Raw genomic sequence first — 20,779 nt, 5'->3', positions numbered from 1 at the left:
CTTCTTGCTGCTGGTTGTGGAAATGGAGCCACGTCTCTCTCTGGTTGCCCATCCTCCTCCCTGACTACTGCATAGCCCTGGGGAGGGGTAGCCAGCCTGAGGACAGATTGATCACTTTGGGAAGACATGTGTAAGTACACCTGGCAGAAATTTGCACTCCAGCACAATACAGGGTCTTCATCATAGCAGTGGTGCACAAACTACAGGCTGTGGCATGCATGTGACCTCTGAAAGGCCTGATGTGTGGTAGATGCAACTACAAAGTCTCCCCATCCCCACTGAATAGAAAGTCTTACTGTGGCACAGAAGCAGCAGTCCCAATTGGGGCTGACTTGGGGAGTGGGGAGTAAAAGCCTACAAGTAATAGGGATAAGGATCACAGTGGGGAAGGGGAAGTTGATTCTCTCCTTCCTCCTCTGTGACTTAGAAATAGCTGGGCTAGTATCTGCTTCTGTTCTGTTAATGTGGTCATGGAAGCAGACCTTTTTAGTGTGGGGAGAAAGGAGTCTTCAAATTTACTGTCTATCATCAACATTGTGGCATCTCTCATGTGGAGATCTTGAGCAAGATCACTGGGATGAGGTTAAAGAACACAGTTTCCACCACCAGTGTGAGCATGCATGCAAATTTGTGTGCATGGTTCCCCCACCCTCTAACAGTTAACATTGTCCTTATGACCCAAAGTCTTCATTCTTTTTTTAAGTGAAACAAGATACTGTTTTTAATTATTGTTCACTTTCATTCAGCAGTTGCAGCTATTATCTTTCCCTTTCTTTTTTACTTAGACAGGTTATTGGCAACTTGACTAAATTGCATTTTAAATAAAGCAACTCCAGAGATTAGTTGTTTTAATATGCTGTAACAGAAAATCCAAAGAAACAAATTCTTTGGAGACTTTAAAAATAATAATTAATTGAGTGACACTTGGTTCCACAGATGCCTGGTGTATGTATGTAAACACATATGCATGTGCATATGTATGCACTCACATGAGCATGCAAAGAAATTAGCTTTATAGATGGTGGTGCCAGAATAGGGAAGGGAAATCATAGATTTGTAACATACCTAGTTATACAGAGTTGAAAATAATGTGAGCTGAACAACCCACTCACAATAGTAAGCACAGGTGGTAATAGCATTTTCCTGGTGATATATGCAGGAGAGGAGGTAATAAGAGATTTGTAACACAGACATATGAGGAGGAAATAATTGAACATACCTGTCTGTTCCCTCACTGCTTTAGTATTTTCACCCTGCTTTTCAGTCCAAACAGTCTGTTAATGACTCCCGCACCCTAGAAGCTTTTCCCATTTGAAATTCCATTAGATGGGATTAGTGCCTTCCTCAGATGATGGAGAACAAGGGGTGACCTAGAATCCTTGTTGGCTGTGGCAAATATTGTAGCCAGGAAGAGCACCTACCATACTCCTACTTCTGGAATTGGAGGTCTCTGGAGAGACAGGCAAGACACATTCTTGCTGTGAAAATGTAGCAGAGAAACTGCCAACACATGGTCCCAGGGGTGTTCAAAGGAAGGCAAGGATAGGATACAAAAGCAGCACAGATGATTTCAGGGCATCCCTCCCACAATACCTGGCCGTGTGAAAAAGGACCTCTTAGACTCAAGCATTTGGGTCACACTAACTGTGGAGAGCACTTGCTGAGCCTGGTGCTGATCTCTATATTCCTACCACTTTTTCTATACTTCTACCACCTTAGGCAGCAGGGGAGCTCAAAGCACCACAGGATGAGCACTCATTGATATATAATTTGCAAGATTTAAGCCATTGAAGCTTGAATATTAAGGAAAATAGAGTGTCTGTTCAGAGTAATAAAAAGGGCATTTTTGTGTTAGCAGACTGCTCATTCTTCCATATTAAGAATCCTGAGATTGCAAAACTTGAGAAGTGGAGTGTTGATGCTAAATCTGACTGTTTGGACTATATCTTTGTTTATTAGTTGGGGGCCCAGGTGACGAGATGGTGATGAGAGGGACCTCCAATTACATACAAGTTATCTGACAAATGGCACAATCCCACTGTGTAAAGAGATGGAGTGGGGAACCACATCTATTTCATTGGGATACCAATACAGACATTGGCTTATAACTTGCAACACAAAGTAGCAAGATGTGATACATGCATTCTATGACTTGTGAATTTGAAAATATATACAGCTTGAGAATTAACAAATCTGTTAATTTGGTGCATTTATTTAGGATAATTATATTCGTGGAGAGAGTCTCATTCACTGCATTGTGTAATTTTTACCCCCTCCCAATCTGAGTTCAAGAATAACTTCAGAATCTTAGGCTGTGATTCTATGTGCCCCTATCAATAGGTTTCATCAAATAGAGTAGGATTACTCCTGGGTAAAGGTACTCAGGACTGTACTTTTACTCGTACATATGAAAGTTTCATTTCATTTGCAGTTCATGGCCTTTCTCACATCCTGCTTTAGGTCTTGAAAAAAAGGATGAATATGGATAATCTCTTGTTAAAAGCCTCATGTAGACTGGACCCTTGGTATCTGCTGGGGTTTGGTTATACCAAACTCTATAGCAACAACAACAACATACCTTTATTTCAGCGAACAGACCATTAGGCAACAGAATATATATAAAACATGTTAAAATAGCACTATAAAACAAATATTCATAACATACTCGTAATACATACATATATACATACGCATATACATAAACAAAGTCACTCACAGATACATTAGGTGATACTAGGTCATATGAAACTGGGACAAGGTGGATATGTGCATGGGTATTTAATAAACAATAGACAGGCCTGTTTGTTATGTGTGGGTCATAATCTTATGAGTTATAGCAGCAGAGAGGAAAAACTTTGCCGCTGCTTCTGTTTTACTTTTCTCAGAGCCATTTAACAAGTACATCAGGTACCAATTAATTGGTCTACCTGAAAACTTAAGCAGGAGGGGTGAAATTAATCTTAGTCTCTCATCTTTATAAAAAATACAAGAAAATATGACATGCTCTAGGGACTCAACCAAACCTTCACAGCAAGGGCAGACATGTTCATTATAAGGGGTTCCCTTAAAGCAATCCGCTAGCAAGCCAGAGGGTAAAACATTAAATTGTGCTTTAGTAAACATAGCTTGATATTTTGGTATGGTCAGATTTTGTAAATAACGTGCCTCTCTCTCAAGATTGAACTGCAACCCTAAACTGATGGGAGAACAAGTTGTGCAGGCAGAGGATAAAGAATATTGTATATCAATATCTTTTATACGGCGTACCAGAATCTGCTGCACCTGGGCAAATCATGTGTAATGAGGAAGTTGTTTGAAAAGCCCACTCTCTATAATTTTTCCTTGATATTTTTAGACCAAAGGGTGGTATAATTGTCTTTCATTACAAGGTACAAATATCCTGATTCAGGGCCAGCATAGAAAAGTTTAAGCCAATATTTTAAGGCCCACATCCAGGCTGTACATTCAACTGAATGACAGCCTGCTTCAAGCCATAAAACAGCTGATGGTACACAATTGAGTACTCCGAATAATTTCTGAAGGTAGGCTGAAAGGATCCATTCATCCATGGTTTGAAAATATCTTAAAAATATGTAAATTCCAAAAAGCAAACCTTTATTTTGCTATTTTATACAAGGGATGCCATTTTACTACACCATTGTTTTTAATGGGACTTGAGCACCTGTACCAAATTCTATAGATGCTCAAGTTCCATTAAATACAATGGTGTAGTAAAATGGCATCCCTTACATAAAATGGCAAAATAAAGGTTTGCTTTTTGGAATTTACATATTTTAAGATATTTTCAAATCATGGATGCTTGAATCCATGGCTAAAAGAATCTGTAGATATGGAAGGCTGAGTGTTGAAGTTAAGCTGATCCAGGGGGCCATTCAGACTACCTTTTGCACCAAATTGTAACCCAGATTAAAAGTTGGAAGTTCCCACTGGTGCCAGTTTCAACACACCCGGATCAGGGGTTTGCACACCAGATCTCAAGGGCGAATCCCCTTTAGAGTGGATTTTCCGAAAGTGGATTTTCCCCCATTTCTTTTTGGAAAACCCGTTTCTTCCCTGCTGCCAGCAAATGTGAACTTGGCCCCGGTCATGATCAGGTCAAGTTCAGGGGAGGGATTTAAGTCAGAGAATGGGCAGTGGGCGATGCCTCCCTCTCACTTTGCAAGTGGCTTTTGCTCACTTTTTTTGGTCATTTTTATTTTGACAGAATATGCAAATGCTTGTGCTACAGATTGTTTGCTTGCTGCCGGGCCAGCATGGCAGCCAAAATAAAAGCAAAGACGCAAAGGCTTCTTTGGGGGCAGATCGAGGGGGGAACCCCATGGAAAGGATGGCTTCTTTGGGGTCAGATTGGGGGGGAGAACCCCCATGGAAAGGAAGGCTTCTTTGGGGTCAAATCAGGGGAGAAACTCCAGGGCAAGGATGCTTGTTGTTTGGGGTCAGATCGTGGGAGAGAAACCCCATGGAAAGGAAGGCTTCTTTGGGGTCAGATCGGGGGAGAAACCCCAGGGCAAGGATGCTTTAGGTTTGGGGCAGATTGGGGGAGAAATCCTATGGAAAGGAAGGTTTCTTTGGGGGCAGATCGGGGGAGAAACCCCATGGAAAGGAAGGCTTCTTTGGGGGCAGATCAGGAGAGAAACCCTATGGAAAGGAAGGCTTCTTTGGGGGAAGATCAGGGAAGAAACCCCAGGGCAAGGATGCTTGTGGTTATGGGCAGATTGGAGGGGAATTCCCATAGAAAGGAAGTTTGATTAAACACAATTGACAATTTGACAGACTATACAATCCTTGCCGCTAGGTTTTTTTTAAAAAAGGGTGGAGAAGCACTCACAAATGGCTGCATGACATGTCACCATTGATATCATTTGACGGACAAGAAGAAGGCTCCACCTTAAACTGCAATTTTGGTAAGTGTGAACGTCTGGAGGATAATTTACACCAATCGGGTAAACTTCTTAGCGGGGAAATTTGGTTTGGGGGTTATCAGATTTGCCCAGGTCTACCCAGGGCAAATGCCCCAGTGGGAATGGGACCCAAGTTGTTAGGCATTTCTCCATTGATTTGACAAGTCTAATGCCAACAGGTCTGATCCATTGTCAGTAATTGGGTGACAATCATTCAGTTAATACAGATATATTGGTCAAGAGTCTTTTGGCTGGTGTGACTATCCCACTGTGAGTGGAGGCAGCAGAGCAGCGACAGAGAGAAAGTGGCTGCTGGTGCTGCAGTAATGGGGGACAACATTTAAATCTGTCTCTGTCAAGAGATAAAGCTGCCCAACAAGTTCCCAAGCTGCTCAGGAGCTAACAGTACAGCTTTATATCTTGATGGAGACATTATGTTGCCATCACTACCCACTGCTAGTATGCATAGCTCAAAAGTAGATCCTTAGGTCAAGGAACTCACCAACAGGATCTCAGCCATCATGATCGCTTATTTCAGTGCCACTTTGAAGAATGCAGTGCTATAAAAACGACTAAGATAAGCAAACTTAGTAGAAACAAAGTTTTTCACCTATTTCCAGCTGCAGCCACATGTACCCTCTTAAAAGCCTTTTTGGAGGGCTGGGAGTCCCTCGTGGGCAATGTGGCATGGGACTGGGGGAATTGGGAGGAGAAGAGGAGGAAAGCTTGGATCCTGAGATCAACAAGTATAAAGAAGTTCAAGAAAAAGTTTTCTCTCCTCTCTATAGTGCCATGTCTCACGCAGCATAATTTTGGAGGATGTCCATACCATCTATAGAAGTTTTTCAACGGTCACAGGTGGTTCTTAAAGAACATGGGTATCTTCCTTTATAGGGTAAGGACACTGGTGTATCAATTCCATTTTGTCCACACTCACTGTTAGTGGTTTTCAAGGATTTCAGAGAAGACAAAGACCAACATTAGTGGCCTTACACCTGAATGCACCTCTTTTTGGTCTATGTGGATGTTGGTATTCCCTTCCTCTTTCTGCAAAAGCCAAAGGCCTCTCCACAAGCCTGCTGTAGAATCACTACAATCCCTCCTGCTGCAATTCTGTGCCTATTGGAGAGCTGGAAGGTGATTGGAGAAGTTTTTTGTGGGGTTTTTTGGGCTATGAGGCCATGTTCTTGAAGAGTTTATTCCTGATGTTTCACCAGAAGCTGTGCCTGGCATCTTCAGAGAACTCATAGCCCCCAAACCCCACAAAACAATATAATAAATAATAATAATAAATTTTATTTGTATACCACTTTTCCATAGATCAAAGCGGTTTACAGACCATATAAAAACCATTAAAAAATAAAATAGATAAATATAATATATAAAAACCACTAATACAAATTATACCCAATCTTAACAGTAAGGCAGAGAATCGATGGGAACGGGAACACACAGCTTCATTTTTACAGGGTAGAAGGCTTGACAGAAAGGAAGGTGTCTGAGCCTCTTTTTAGGTTACCAGGAGTCACAAGACGGAGCTCCTCGGAGACATTCCAAATTTGTGGGCCGCCACTGAATAGCTCCGGGATTGGTAAAACAGTTTGGGAAATGGAATTTCCAACAAGTTCTTCCTGGACGTCCTGAGTGTGCGGGCGGATTATATGGGGAGTGTGTCCCCTATAACTTGGGCCCAAGCCAAGAGGCTTTATAAGTAATAACCAACACCTTGTATTGTGCTCGGAAGGGAAGACAGCCAGTGGAGACTTTCAGAAGGTGTGATAGGTCAAACTTGGATGCCAGCCAGAAAGCCTTTGACTTCAGATTGGGAAAGTGTTTGGTTAAATCTCTCTAGCCACCATGAAACGATTACATACTCCTCCACTGACATTTTCAGAGGGCCCCAGCAGTTTCAGTGGAGGATGTGATCTTTTTTGGTTGGTATGAGTACAAAGCCAGATGCTTCACTGGTCTTCCACCATCCTCGCCAGACACAGAAGGGCTGTGTGTGGATGCGCAGTGACTCTGCTGTTGGTCTGGGTTGGTGAATGTCCATTCTACACGTGGAACCATTATGTTTTAATGTGACCATACTGGACAATGCCTAGATATTGATCCTAGGATCCAAAATAACGCTCTATCACCAGGCAGCAACATACCTTCCATGAAGGAAAAAGGAAGGGGGAAAGGAAATGGTCCTTCCCTTAACCGCTTAAGTTAACGTATTTTAGGCTCCAAGCCGTGTGAGGACACAAGGGCATACAAGATAAAAAGGACATTAAAAATTTCAAGATGTTTCAATAGAGGATCTGTAGAAAAGGTGGCTACTCAGGTGGGTGCTGAACTGCAGAAATGCCCATGATTATAACACTGGTGCTTTCCCAATCCCCTGCTTCTAAAATGAACAGAATCATAGATCATAGAGTTGGAAGAGATCACAAGGAACATCAAGTCAACCCGGTCATGCCGGAATCACAATCAAATCACCCCAACAGATGGCCATCCAATAACTAAATCTGGCATCCCCTTCTCAAAGGATGACTAATTTGAACTGATTTGAATATTCAGCAGGGCACAATAAATAAATGTAAAGGTACAAATCAAGAATTTAAATCTGAGCTGCAGAGTAAAGAGAAATGGCATATATTTATTTCTATTGACATAATAATAATAAAATAATAATAATAATAATAATAATATTTATATACGCTATTCTATGGCATAGCGGTTTTTTAACAGCATAAAACATGGTGGAGAGCAGCATTGTAGTGGTTTGAGCACTGGGCAATGATTCTGGAGATCAGGTTCAATTCCCTGCTCAGCCATGGAGTCCACTGAAGGACTTGCTAGTCACCACTCACAGTCCCAGAAAACCCCATGATCAGGTCACTTAGGCAGGGTAGGCAACTCGGCGCCCTGGCCGATGCGGCCCACGAGGCCTTGGGACCGGCCCCAGCCCAGTCCTGCCGCCGATTGCCGCTGGGGCCTTTGGGGGGCATGTCTATAGAAGCCCAGAAACATGCATTTATATTAACATTTTTTGAAAAAATCAGCAATTTTTTCGTTGTGTCCTCCATTTTTTTAAAAAATGTCTTCCATTTGAAAAATTTTGTCCACATTTGTCCGGTTTATTTATATATTAATTTTTTAAAAATTATTTAATTATTTATTTTTTGGCTTTGGCCCCCCAGGTCTGAGGACACACCGGCCCCCGGCTAAAAAGGTTGCTACCCCTGCCTTAGGGCACCATAAGTCGGAAATACTAAAAGGCACATAACAATATTGATATAGTGACAAGAAATAAAAAATTATTGATGAGGAGGAAACCACAACCTACCATGTTCCGGGATGTGTCTACTGACTTAAAGAAGGAACATGGCAAAAGCTTAGACAAAACAAATAAATCTGAACTCATGCTGTCAACAATGGGATTCTTCTTTGATCTTTCATTCAGTGACAACAGGGTACTGTGTGCTAAAGAAACAGCCAAAGTACACTCAGTGTATTGTATATTTGGGAACTATTGCAGGGAAGGTGGGATCAAAAGAGTGGGATGTTAAAGTGGACATAGCCAGTTCAGAATAATCACATACAGGAGAAGTTGCACACAGAGGTGAGAACAGAATGGTAGGGATAGAGCAATAATCACTTCACGTGAATGAAATGAACTGTTTACTCATCCGGGCAAGTGGGACATTCACAGTCGTTTACTAGAATCTCTTGTTCTAGAAGGTTGTCTAAGCAAGATTAGCAGACCGTCACTTACACTTGCTGGCTTCTAACCTAATTCAATTTATCAGGAGCATTTTCCTGATTTGTGAAGAAGGGTTTCTACAAGATTCCCAAATGTTCTTTTGATCACTTGGTTCATATCTTATTAAGTGAGACAAGGTCAATTTAGCTCGAACAGTTCAGAGCCCAGGTAGGAAAAATGCCAGCACCACTGGCCTCTCTATGCATATTTCCCCTACAAAACAGGGAGAATGTGCAAAGATAAAAGGGTCTGTTTATAAAAGAATTCCTAGCCCCCAGTCTCGAAAAAAAAAAATAAGAAGAGAAATAATCCCCAAAACTGAACCCGGGACCTTTTTATTTCTGTCCTCCCCTACAGGTAACACTTTTCCTTCTACCATAACCACTCTCTTACGTACTCTTTCTATCCCATGTCAGTGCTTTCTGAATTTCCTCCTGCTCATTCAGTTGCATCTACTGAAATGACTCATTGCTTCCCTGTTTTCTTTATGAAGCAACAATAACTTCATCTCCAACTTTCTTTGTCAAGCCTCTATCCCCAGTTATTACCCGGCTGTCAGTAACAAGTTCTCTTGGTTTAAGCTAACCAGATATTCCATTATGTATCAAAATTAGTTATTAGGCTAGGACATAATTTTATTTTTAAAAAAAAGTGTGTGTGTGTGTGTGTGGTGTTGTGTGGTTGTGGTCTTAATCCATGTAGGTTTAATGGCATATATAGGCCATGGTATAAATAAAAAGCCACTATCCCCAAGGTGCACATTATCATTGGATCAAGATCATGCTGATAGGTTACAAGTGTATTTGTAGGTTGGTATACTGTCTGCTTAGGGATAGGCGGTGTAGCTATCCCCTAAAATTCTGTTTATCCAATCAATTTTTCCTCAGTTTGCAGCACTGGCAGAAAACAATTTAGCAGCCATGTACCTTCACTTGCAGAGCAGAGGAAAACTGGTAAATTCACTGAGACAGCAAAATGTCTTGTCCTTGTCCCTGGAAAGTGCATCAGCAAGATCACATCTGTTGAACCTGTTCCCACCTTTAACAGGTTAATCCAATTACCTGTACAGAGCTGAGAAGGGTAGAACTTGTAGGCATCAACTCTTTCCATAAGTCTGAACTGGAATATGAGGCAGAGTGTACTCTGTACAGGAGTATGAGAGCGTGAACAATGTCTCAGCTCAGGGGCCATTTCCAAGAGCAAGAGATTTTCCACGCAGTTTTTCACAGAAGCATTTTCCCCCAAGTCTGTTTTCTCTTCCTGCAGAACAACACTGTCTTCCCTCACTTCCAATTAGAGCCTTAATGCAGGAAAAAGAAAGCAGAAATGGAGCCAGAGAGTAGTGGCTTTTTCTGTGTCTTACCACATGACATCGAACACTTCAGATCCTTCCCATGGGAGATGGTTGTAAAAGTTGTCTTTTGTTGAATGGATTTTTCCAGCTATACGCAGCTAGTACTCTTTTTACTTTCTCTCTTGGGTATAAGTATTTCTCTGGCACGTCTCAGGGCTCACTTCAGACAAACAGGCTATTTATTGTTCATATAGGACAAAACTTGATGTTTTCAGAGCTCCTTCCTTCCTTTTGGAGCAGCTGCCTCTCATCTAGTGTGACAGTATGGCCTTTGGATCTCTTTTCTTGCAGTATACAAGTGTACAACGCACAAATTATATTATCAGTTTATCTCAAGTAGGCTCTTCAATCCACATTCCTGCACTTTAGAAGGTCTGTCTTTACCCTAAGGTGGAGCAATGTCCCAGGACTAAAACAAAAAGAGTTCATTTCAACAGGGTAAGGCAGAGAATCGATGGAACGGGAATACACAGCTTCATTTTACAGGGGAGAAGGCTTGACAGAAGAGGAAGTTTTTCTGAGCCTCTTTTTAAATTGTTACCAGGAGGTCAAAAGACGGAGCTCCTCGGGAGACCATTCCAAATTGTGGGGCGCCACTGAATAGGCCATCCGGGATGTAGAACAATGTTTAAAAGATGGAATTTCCAACAAGTCTTCCTGGACGTCCTGATTATATGGGGAGATGTGGTCCTCATATAACTTGGGCCCAACCATATAGGGCTTTATAAGTAATACCAACACCTTGTATGTGTCTCGGAAGCGGATAGAAAGCCAGTGGAGATCTTTCAGAATATGTGTTATATGGTCAAACTTGGATGCCAGCCATGAAAGCCTTTGACTTCAGATTGGAGAAGTGTTGGTTAAATCCCCTAGCCACCATTAACGGATTACAATCGCCCCACTGACATTTTCAGAGGGCCCCAGCAGGTTTCATGGAGGATGTGACTTTTTGGGTCGGGTATGAGTACAAGACGCCAGATGCTTCACTGGTCTTCCACCATCCTCGCCAGACACAGAAGGCTGGTGTGTGTGTATGCGCAGTGACTCTGCTGTTGGTCTGGTTTGGTGAATGTCCAGTTCTACACGTGGAACCATTATATTACTTGACCATCTGGACAATGCCTAATATTGATCCTAGGATCCAAAATAGCTCTCTATCACCAGGCAACATACCTTTCCAAAATATTAGTTGTAGACATATAATATGAGTTTGAAGAAGTTGGAAAAACATATTAGATTGAAAATCTGTTTGGTACAAGAACAGAGAGAAGCTTTCCTGAAGAGAAGTGAGATGAATCATTCTAAAACAGTTCATGGAGCTCTGCAACTAAGATTGCAGGGACACAAGCAGCTATTGATCTAACTTCAATAATCCTCTGGAAGTGATCAAACACACTTCTGGCAAAACAACAACCAGCCCACTCTTGAAGCTTGAGCCTAGTGGGAGGAAGAAGGAGAAGAAGAAAACCAAGTGGCAGAGAAGAAAGAGGGGGTGGCTGGTGGCTCTTTCAATGGAATGGTGGATCCACTGTAGGTTCACTTGAATTAAAGAGGATTTCAAATTGCTGACATATGTTATGGATAATCTTGCATAACTCTTTAACAGTGTAAGGATAGTGAGCGAGGGGGAAAATCTCCCCTGACCAGGATACCATCTGAAAAAACAAAGCACTTCAAGTGTATGTACCTCAGCCTGAAAGACTAGGATACTTTAGGGATTCTGTTGGTTATACCGTCACCCTGCTGTACAGCTGACACAACTGGTCAAGAGCGTTGTTGGAGTTGCCCAGACTAATTCTGGTGACTTAAACATACCACTTGAGACCAGTATAACAGGTGCGCTCGGGAGTTCATGACAAACGGGCCTATCCCAATTAGCGCCAGGCCAACCATTGCACGGGCCATATCATTGTGTGTCTTCAGTAGGGAATGAATATCTGGGGCAGAAGTAATCATACTACTGCACTGTCATGGACAGATCATTTCCTGGTCAAAGTTGAAACTAAGGGTGAAGGACCTATTAGAATGGCTGCCCTTGAAAGTAATGGAATCATAGATTCAAAAAAAGCCCTAGGGTTCTATGGCTGGCAATGCCAGTGACTCTGTTGAAGCCTTGGTGAATATTGGAACATCAATCTTTACCAGGGCTATCGACACAATCTCCCAAGCATCCTTTCCAACCGCTCCAAATGAAAACCTTGGTACACCAAAAGTTTAGGGATATGAAGTGGGTTGGCACAACAAAGCGGACTGGCGAGAAATCTCAACTCTTATCTGACAGAACTCTCATAGGAACATTTCTTGTTCCTACAGAGAGCAATGTGTTCAGCAAGGAAATCCTCCCCTGCACGTATTGAGTCTACAAAGTGCGCCAGCAAAACTGTTTAGGTAGTGAAGGAACTGACACATATGTCATTCTCGCAGAACCCCTACTGAACCCAACAACAGCCCTGCTGTGATGCATTAACAACTACTTGCAGAAAAGCGGGTTTACAGATGGGAAAAAAGGGATGTACTCATGACTAGAAGGTAGAGACCTTCAGACGGGCTTTACCTGAATGCCGCCATGACACGCCCCCCCACGCCCCAAGCAGGAAGAAGCGCCATTAAAAAGGTGCTGCTTTTTTCCGCTTCTTTTCTGTTGATGCGTACCTGCGCAGCTCCGTCTGTAAGCCCCTGCACCGATACGTCAGATTCGCTACGCCGCAAAATAAGTTGCCGTTTAAAAGCTCTCGTGTCAGCTGCGTCGCATAATGGGTCGGGTTCCCGGGACATGCGTGTTTGCATTCAAGCTTTAATTGCAACATCCGCTGCCATGGAGCTTGGAAGCTGAGGCACAGCTGCGCGGCGCATTTTTAAGCCCGTAACCCTAACCCTAGAGCCACTTGTGCGCATGCGTTGCTAGAACCGCGGAATTGTAACTTTTGCCGTGGATTTTTGTGTGTAGAAGTAAAAGGAAATTTTTGGGATTTAATTGACCCCCTACCCATTCCTCGCACATTCTCCCTGACACCGGGCCATTCGACTGGCACGGATCGGCTGCTCTGGCACAGCTGTGTGGCTCCCCTTTGCCACCAGCAGGATGGCACAGCCATCCACCAGCACCCCGAAAAAAGGCGGGGGACGTCTTGGTCCACTGAGACGGCTGGACCTGAAGCTATATGGTCCCAGCCAAACTTTTGCAGAAACTGGAGCAGTCCTACCTGAATGCTGACACATATCGAGAAGGGGAAAAAGCCATGAGAGCTGCTGCACCGGTACACCAGAATTGCTACGCCGCTATTTAAGTTGCCCTTAAAAGCTCCGTCGCATAGTGAGTTGGGGTCTTGGAACATGCGCATTTGCAGTCAGCTTTAATTGCAACGTCCGCTGCCATGCAGCTGTGGAAGCTGAGGCACAGCTGTGGCATTTTAAGCCTCGTAACCCTAACCTAACCCTAACCCTAGAGCAACATGTACGCATGCGCTGCTTGGAAAGTTTGGACTTTAAAGTGCCCCCTACACACGCCATTCACCTGTGCCATTTTCACCTAACAATAAAAAACGCTAAAAACTGTAAATATTGACATATGTACAAGGGAGGTGAGGGGAGATGGCAGGGGGACAGCTGTGGCTGCGCATTGCAGATTCAGCAGAGTGCGGGGACCAAAGGAGAGGAGGCATCTATGATGCTGCTGACACTGGCAAAGTGCAAGCGGACAAGGATGCCAACACCAGCTGATCACAAGCTGGCAGGAGACCACCATTGTTTTAAAGGGGCTGGCACTTTAAATGTGCCATAGGCTTTCTCGCCGCCGCTGCTTAGCCCGCGCAGCTGCGCATGTCGCGCAGCCGGCAAAGAAAAAAAAAAAAGAGACCCCGGAGCTTGAATGTGCCCAAGACCTTTTGATGCCCTCTAAACTTCCCCCAAAGGCAAAGGGCAACTACAGGGGCCTGGGCCTGGGATCAAGGGGCAGGGAGCACTGAAAGCACTAGGTCCCATGATGTCCCATAAAGACATCATTTCGCCTCCCAGGGCATGTGTTCCCTCCCAGCCCATCTACTCTATTCAACCCTTCCTGTTCTCTCCTCCCACCATGCCTGGCTCACTGGTCCGCAAACCAGCAATGTCCAAACTCTGTCCTACCAGGCGTTTGGACTTCATCTCTCAGAACCCCAGCCACCTTGCCCGTGGGTCTAGGATTCTGGGAGATGAAGTCCAAACGCCTGGAAGGACAGAGTTTGGACATTGCACCTCACACCACTCCGCCTAGCTTTAAAGTCACAGGGAAAAAGTTTAAAGGGGCTTGGGTGCTTTAAATGCGGAGCAACAGGCTTTCTGCCGCCGCTGCTTAGCGCTGCAGCTGCAAGCTGCGCACTTCTCATGCGGCAAAAGAAAAAAAAACCGCGGTTTGGGCCGCCCGTGCGGAAGCTGCCCTCTTTTTGCAGCGTCCTCCGAGACGGCGGTTTGGAAACTCCGGGTCCGAAACGGACCCAGGTGAGCGCTCTTCACTGCACCCCGTGGAAGCTCCACACCTGAAGCACCCCCCGGGGCGGGCCGTCGGGAGGCTCCGCATTCAGCTAAATACACCTCCAAACACCTCCCCTGCCCGTCTGTAACGCCAATCTTGCCAAATAAGAGCTGACCTGGATGTTGATATTATAGCAGAATCAACTGATGAGGTGTCTAGTACACCCATTAATGTTATTAAACTGGATTGGTTTGAGTATGTGAATACCGATGACGTGGATAGGTTCCTTGGTAAAGTGAAGAACACAACATGCCCTCTTGATCTCTGCCCATCATGGCTGGCCATCCAGCGGGGTGATGCCTTGATGTCATTCCTAGGATGTATCATCAATGCATCCCTTAGAGAAGATCATGTTCCATCATGTCTGAAGGAAGCAGTTGTCAGATTGTTTCTGAAAAAACCTTCTCTGGACCCCCTGGATATGGAGTACTGCAGGCCAGTATACCACCTGCCATTCTTGAGCAAGGTGATCGAGAGGGCTGTTGCCCTTCAACTCCAAGTGGTCTTGGATGAAACCAATTATCTAGATCCATTTCAAACCAGCTTTAGGACAGGCTATGGAGTTGAGACTGCCATGGTTACCTTAGCTGATGGCCTTGAACTAGGCATCGACAGGGGAAGCGTGACCCTGTTGGCGCTTCTAGACCTCTCAGTGGCCTTCGATACGATAGATCATGATATCCGCTTGGAACGCCCAAGAGAGTTAGGAATTGGAGGCATTGCGTTGCAGTGGTTCTGTTCCTTCCTCTCGGGCAGATTCCAGAGGGTGATGCTTGGGGATAGTCGCTCCTCAAAAACAGAGCTTAATTGTGGCGTCCCTCAGGGCGCCATCCTGTCTCCAATGCTATTCAATATATACATGAAGCCGCTGGGAGAAATCATTTGGAGACATGGGGTGGGGTGTTATAAGTACGCTGATGACACCCAGATATATTTCTCCATGTCCCAGTCTGCGGCTTCGATGACAGATGGCGTCTCTCCTCTCAATTAATGTCTTAATTAACCATCCATTATGAAGCCAAGCCCTCCCTCCAGTCCATCTGCCTTGGTCCAGGCCTCGGAGGTAGAATAGAACTGCTGGACCTCATCCCCTTTCCCTCCACCACTCCCTTCTCCTTTTGTGTCATGTCTTTTTAGATTGTAAGCCCGAGGGCAGGGAACCGTCTAATTAAAAAGATTGTATGTACAGCGCTGTGTAAATTTACAGCGCTTCATAAATAAAGGTTAATAATAATAAATAATAAAGTAGTAATAGATGAGGGGAAACAAACTAAAGCTGAATCCAGACAAAATGGAGGTACTCACAGTAAGGGCCCCTAAACCTGGTATTGGGTTGCAACCTCCAGTCCTGGATGGGGTCATGCTCTCCTCAAAGGACTGTGTTTGCAGTCTGGGGGTGCTCCTAGACTCATTGCTCCAAATGTCAAATCAGGTAAATGTGACGGTCAGGAGCACCTGTTATCAGCTTTGGCTGATACGCCAACTGCACCCTTAACTGGGGGACATTGAAACTGTGGTACATGCACTGGTGACTTCGCGACTTGATTTCTGCAACACGCTCTACATGGGGCTACCCTTGTGCTTAGTTCAGAAACTCCACCTAGTACAAAATATGGCAGCCAGGTTGGTCACAGGAAAAACTAGGAGTGACCATATTACACCTATTCTGAAATCACTTCACTGGTTGCCTATTGGTTTCTGGGCACATCACCTTTAAAGCCCCTACATGGTGTGGGCCCAACCTACCTAAGGGATCATCTACTGCTGTACAATGCACCCCGCACACTCAGGTCCTCTGGGAGGAATCTATTACAACCTTCTAAATTCAGACTGACTGCAACCTCCCAGAGGACCTTTTCTGTAGCTACTTCCAGATTGTACAATGCTCTGCCAGAGGAGATCTGCCAAATTACCACCTTAGACAGCTTTAAAAAAGCTCTCAAGATGGATCTCTTCTGACAGGCCTATCCAGAATAGACATCCTCAGCCAAATGACAAAATGAACCTTTTCCCCATCACATATTATGCTTCACTCAATCCTTTTGTGATATATTGTTAATGTTATTTTAATAGAGTTATTTTAATCTTAATGTGTTTAATCTTGTTTTGGGGGGAGGCGGGGTTTTGATATATATTACTATGTATATTGAATCGATTTTAGATGTAAGCCACTTTAATTGTTGCTACAAAGAGCAGGGTATAATAAACTCATCATCATCATCATCATCATCATCATCATCATCATCATCATCAGTTTAGACTAAAATCTGTGTCTAGTGTATTGACTGCACTACTGATATTGGAGCTTGCAACTGCCATGGGGAGGAGTCAGGGAGAGGAGGGCTTTGGGGTTCTGCCCCTGCTGCCCAGTCTGACTCCACACCCATCTATCACCAGCATGCCCACCCGATGGCTGACATCTGATGAAAATTTACCATTAACAGAAAAAAATGTTTATGCTATGTTTATTGAAACTGGTAATGGGGTTTTGCCACATTTCTCTTCTGAGTGAGTCATATTCAATGTCTTTACTTTAGGGAACATCTAAAATGTAGAAACAATCCAGTTTGACTGTAGCTACATCAATGGAATCCTGGGGTATATAGTTTTGCAAGGTCTTTACAAGGCTATGTGGTTTTACAAGGCCTTCTCTGCCAAAGGCTGGTGCCTCACAAAACTACAAATCCCAGAATTCTGTAGAATGGAACCAGGGCAGTTAAAGTGATGGCAAACTGCATTATGTCAACAATGTAAATGCACCCTTAAAGATATGGTTACATTTATAATTGTTTTATGTGATAGGTGGGGCATTTGTTTTTTATTTGCACATGGAAGCATCTTTGGATTCAAAGGGGGCCTTAATAACAAGATTCTTGCAGTACTTTCAAGTGGATCCTTCTCTTTGTTTCTCCACCCACCTGAATATATTCATTCAGCCTCCATGATTACAGTGCCAAACTTTGAGACTATACGATTGGACCGTGTTAGAGTTCTTAACATAGCACTCCAAGAGTTCAGTTTTTTAAAATCCTTGTGCTAATTTGCATGCTTATCAGTTCAGTAAGAAAAAGTTTTTTTTGATTCTGGTGTACAATAAAAATAATACATTTCATCTCTGATGAGAAGCAATTAAACAGGTGGCTGACATGTTGTCCCATATGCCTATTAAGATAAAGGTCATATAACAACTGTCAGCTGCAGAAAATAAGGTGGGTGGATAGGTGGGTTGGAGCATCTGGAAAATGTGGCCTTTCATCTGTAGAAACCAGGAATAATTTTGTATGCATGTCATTTAAATTGTCGGTTTTAATAGTACAGTATTATGGGAAAAGGAAAATTCCCATTTCTCTCTCTCTCTCTCTCTCTCTCTCCTAAATCAGAAGATTGCAGTTACTTAGATGACAAAGCACTTCACCACAAATGTACTCTGAAAATGTATTTGGAGATACTAGAATCTAGGTTTAATGAATATAAAATAAATTAGAGCAATATTGACAGAGAGAGTAATCCTTCTCTATCCTATTTCATATTGAAAGCGCAAGAAGAAATGAAATTAAAATGGAACAAACTGAACACAGAAGAAAATGCTAACATGGATTTGTTGTTGCAAACAGCCCGCACAATATTCGGTGCTGGTGAGGGGGGGGGGAGAGATTGGAAAACCTCAAGATTCAAGAATGGTTGGGGATGTTTTGCTTGAAATTCTTACAAATAATTAAGAATAGGCATACAGAATCTGACAGAGATGGTCCTTCCTGGTATGCATGCAACTAAGGGACCCATACATGTTGTAATCACTGCAGGACTCTATATTACACTCATTTCCTCTCACTTGATGAGCCCTGTAAGCAGCACTTCAGAGTATTTCTGGAAATGTAAGGTCACAATGTACCTCCATCCAACCTGCCCTTGCTGTGTAATGTATATTACTCATACTTCAGCATGTGTTTGCATATTACAGAGAGGGATTGCTGGGTGGCAAGACAAGACAGATTATCAAACACCTGTCCAAATGCTCGCCAAAGGCATGAAAGGGCAAAGCAGGGCTCTGTTGATCCATTTAGGGGTCACTCTATGTACAGGTGTAATGCCCATATTAGGAAGGATTCACACTGGGATGGACAGGCAAAGGAGGATCTAACCAGTGTTAGATCAGTATGAGAAGATATGTTAATATGTTAATAAAATATGTTAATAAGGATGACATCTCTTCTCCAAATGAATGTTTTAAGGCAGTAATGGACTGGATGAGGGAAAACAGACTCAAACTGAATCCAGATAAGACTGAGGTACTTCCTATAGGGACCCCCAATCCAGGAACAGAGATGTGTCAACCAGTTCTGCACGGGGCCACTCTTCCCCTGAAGGACTGTGTGCAGAGCCTTGGGGTGCTCCTGGACTCATTGCTTCAGTTGACAGCACAGACAGATGTGACGGCCAGGAGTGCCTGTTATCAGCTTTGGCTGATATGCTGGGCAACCTAGGGACAGTGGTACATGCATTGGTAACCTTTCGACTTGACTTCTGCAACGCGCTCTACATGGGGCTACCCTTGTGCCAAGTTCAGAAACTTCAATTTGTGCAAAATATGGCAGCCAGGCTGGTCGCAGGCACATCTAGAACTGACCACATAACACCTGTTTTGAAATCTCTCCATTGACTGCCAATTAGTTTCTGGGCATGGTACAAGGTGTTGGTTATAACCTTTAAAGCCCTACATGGCATGGGTCCAGACTACTTGCGGGAGTGCCTTCTTCTACATAATCCGCCTCACATACTGAGGTCCTCTAGGAAGAACTTGCTGCAACCTAAGAAAACCAGATTGGCTGCGTTAACCCAGAGGGCCTTTTCATCTGCCGCTCCTAGAGCATGGAACGGCCTGCTGGAGGAGATCCGTCATATTAACACTCTTTCAGAAAGGCTGTTAAGATGGATCTCTTCCAGCAGGCCTTTCCAGATTAGCCCCCGCCCCCCCTTCACTGATACTGATACTTATGGCCCCCATCTACCCCAAGAAGATAGATCTCTCGCCTCAACCTACCTTTAATTTTAGCTACATTTTTTACTTTGAACTTTCTACTTTTATTGTTGATCATGGTGCTTTACAGATGGGCGCTATGGGGCGCCATCATGACATGCTAGGGTTGCCTCGGGGCATCCTTTACAGAAGCCCCACAACCCTAGCATGTACCTGCTGTGCCATAATGGTGGCACCCTGTATACACGGGCACCGCCATTATGATGTCATGATCGCGCCACAGCCAAACAGCGCAGCACTGGCATGACATGCTTGCGCTGCTGCAGGACGCTTGTGGCACCCTTTCAGTGGTGCTGGAAGGAGCTCTGAAACAGAGCTCCTTCCTGGGGAACGCCTCGTTCCCGCAGCCACCAAATGGCTGCAGGAATGAAGCCAGGGGAAAAGGGGCCGAGTGGCCCCTTTCTCTCCTGGCAGCAGCTCCCTGGGATGTCCTGGGGCATGAAGCCCCAAGGACACCCCTTTCCAGGCTGGGGGGAAGCTGTGTTTTGCCGCTTCCCCAAGGCCTGGAAAAGCGGCGGATCGGGGCCTACAGGGCTGCTGCTGCCACTGCCATTTTATTGTTATTTGTATTTTATTATCATTTTTACTATAATCCACCTTGATTCCTCTGTGAAAAGGCAGAATATAAATAAATTATTATTATTATTATTATTATTATTATTATTATTATTATACTGCTAGCTTTTAATAATAATAATGATAATGATAATAATATTTATTTATAGCTTGCCTTTTCCCAAAGGAATCAGTTTTAAGAGCAATAGTATTGATAGCAACTGGAAAAGAGATTTTTTTTAAAAAAATTTTTTTACATTTTGCACAAAACATCAAACAAAAGAGATTTTTAAAAAACTTTTCAGAATATATTTTAAAAATACTTTTTTAAAAGACTATAACCCCCAACCAACATGGTGGGAACTCGCCTACAAAACAGAAGTGTGTACTGAATGACTCAAAAAGAATGGTACAAAAGTAAGCTGTTCGCATTCAGCTCTGCACCATTCTTTTTTAATCACCCTGTACATTTGCTGAAGAAAAAAGGGCCTCATCCCACTGGAGGAAAAAAAATAAACACTTGCATCATGTCCTTTGTATCTGAAATACTTAAGGCTTAGCTTTGACCTACTTGGTGGAGATGGTATGTCATACAAAGAAAAGTCAAGTCTGTTGAGGAAATGCTTGCATTTACATAAATTTACCACAG

The 20,779-nt window shown here is 43.6% G+C and overlaps 1 protein-coding gene across 1 annotated transcript in view; it reads right to left on the bottom strand.

Moving 5' to 3' along the window:
- Positions 1–20,779, bottom strand: part of LOC121926322 (sodium/hydrogen exchanger 10-like) — a 587,624-nt gene that overhangs the window by 167,869 nt on the left and 398,976 nt on the right. The gene's annotated exons all lie outside the window — the stretch shown is intronic.

This window comes from Sceloporus undulatus, chromosome 1 (assembly GCF_019175285.1).
Source record: "Sceloporus undulatus isolate JIND9_A2432 ecotype Alabama chromosome 1, SceUnd_v1.1, whole genome shotgun sequence".
Lineage (NCBI taxonomy): Eukaryota > Metazoa > Chordata > Lepidosauria > Squamata > Phrynosomatidae > Sceloporus > Sceloporus undulatus.
Note: the sequence above shows the minus strand (reverse complement) of the source record. Positions and strands in the feature narration are given on the sequence as shown.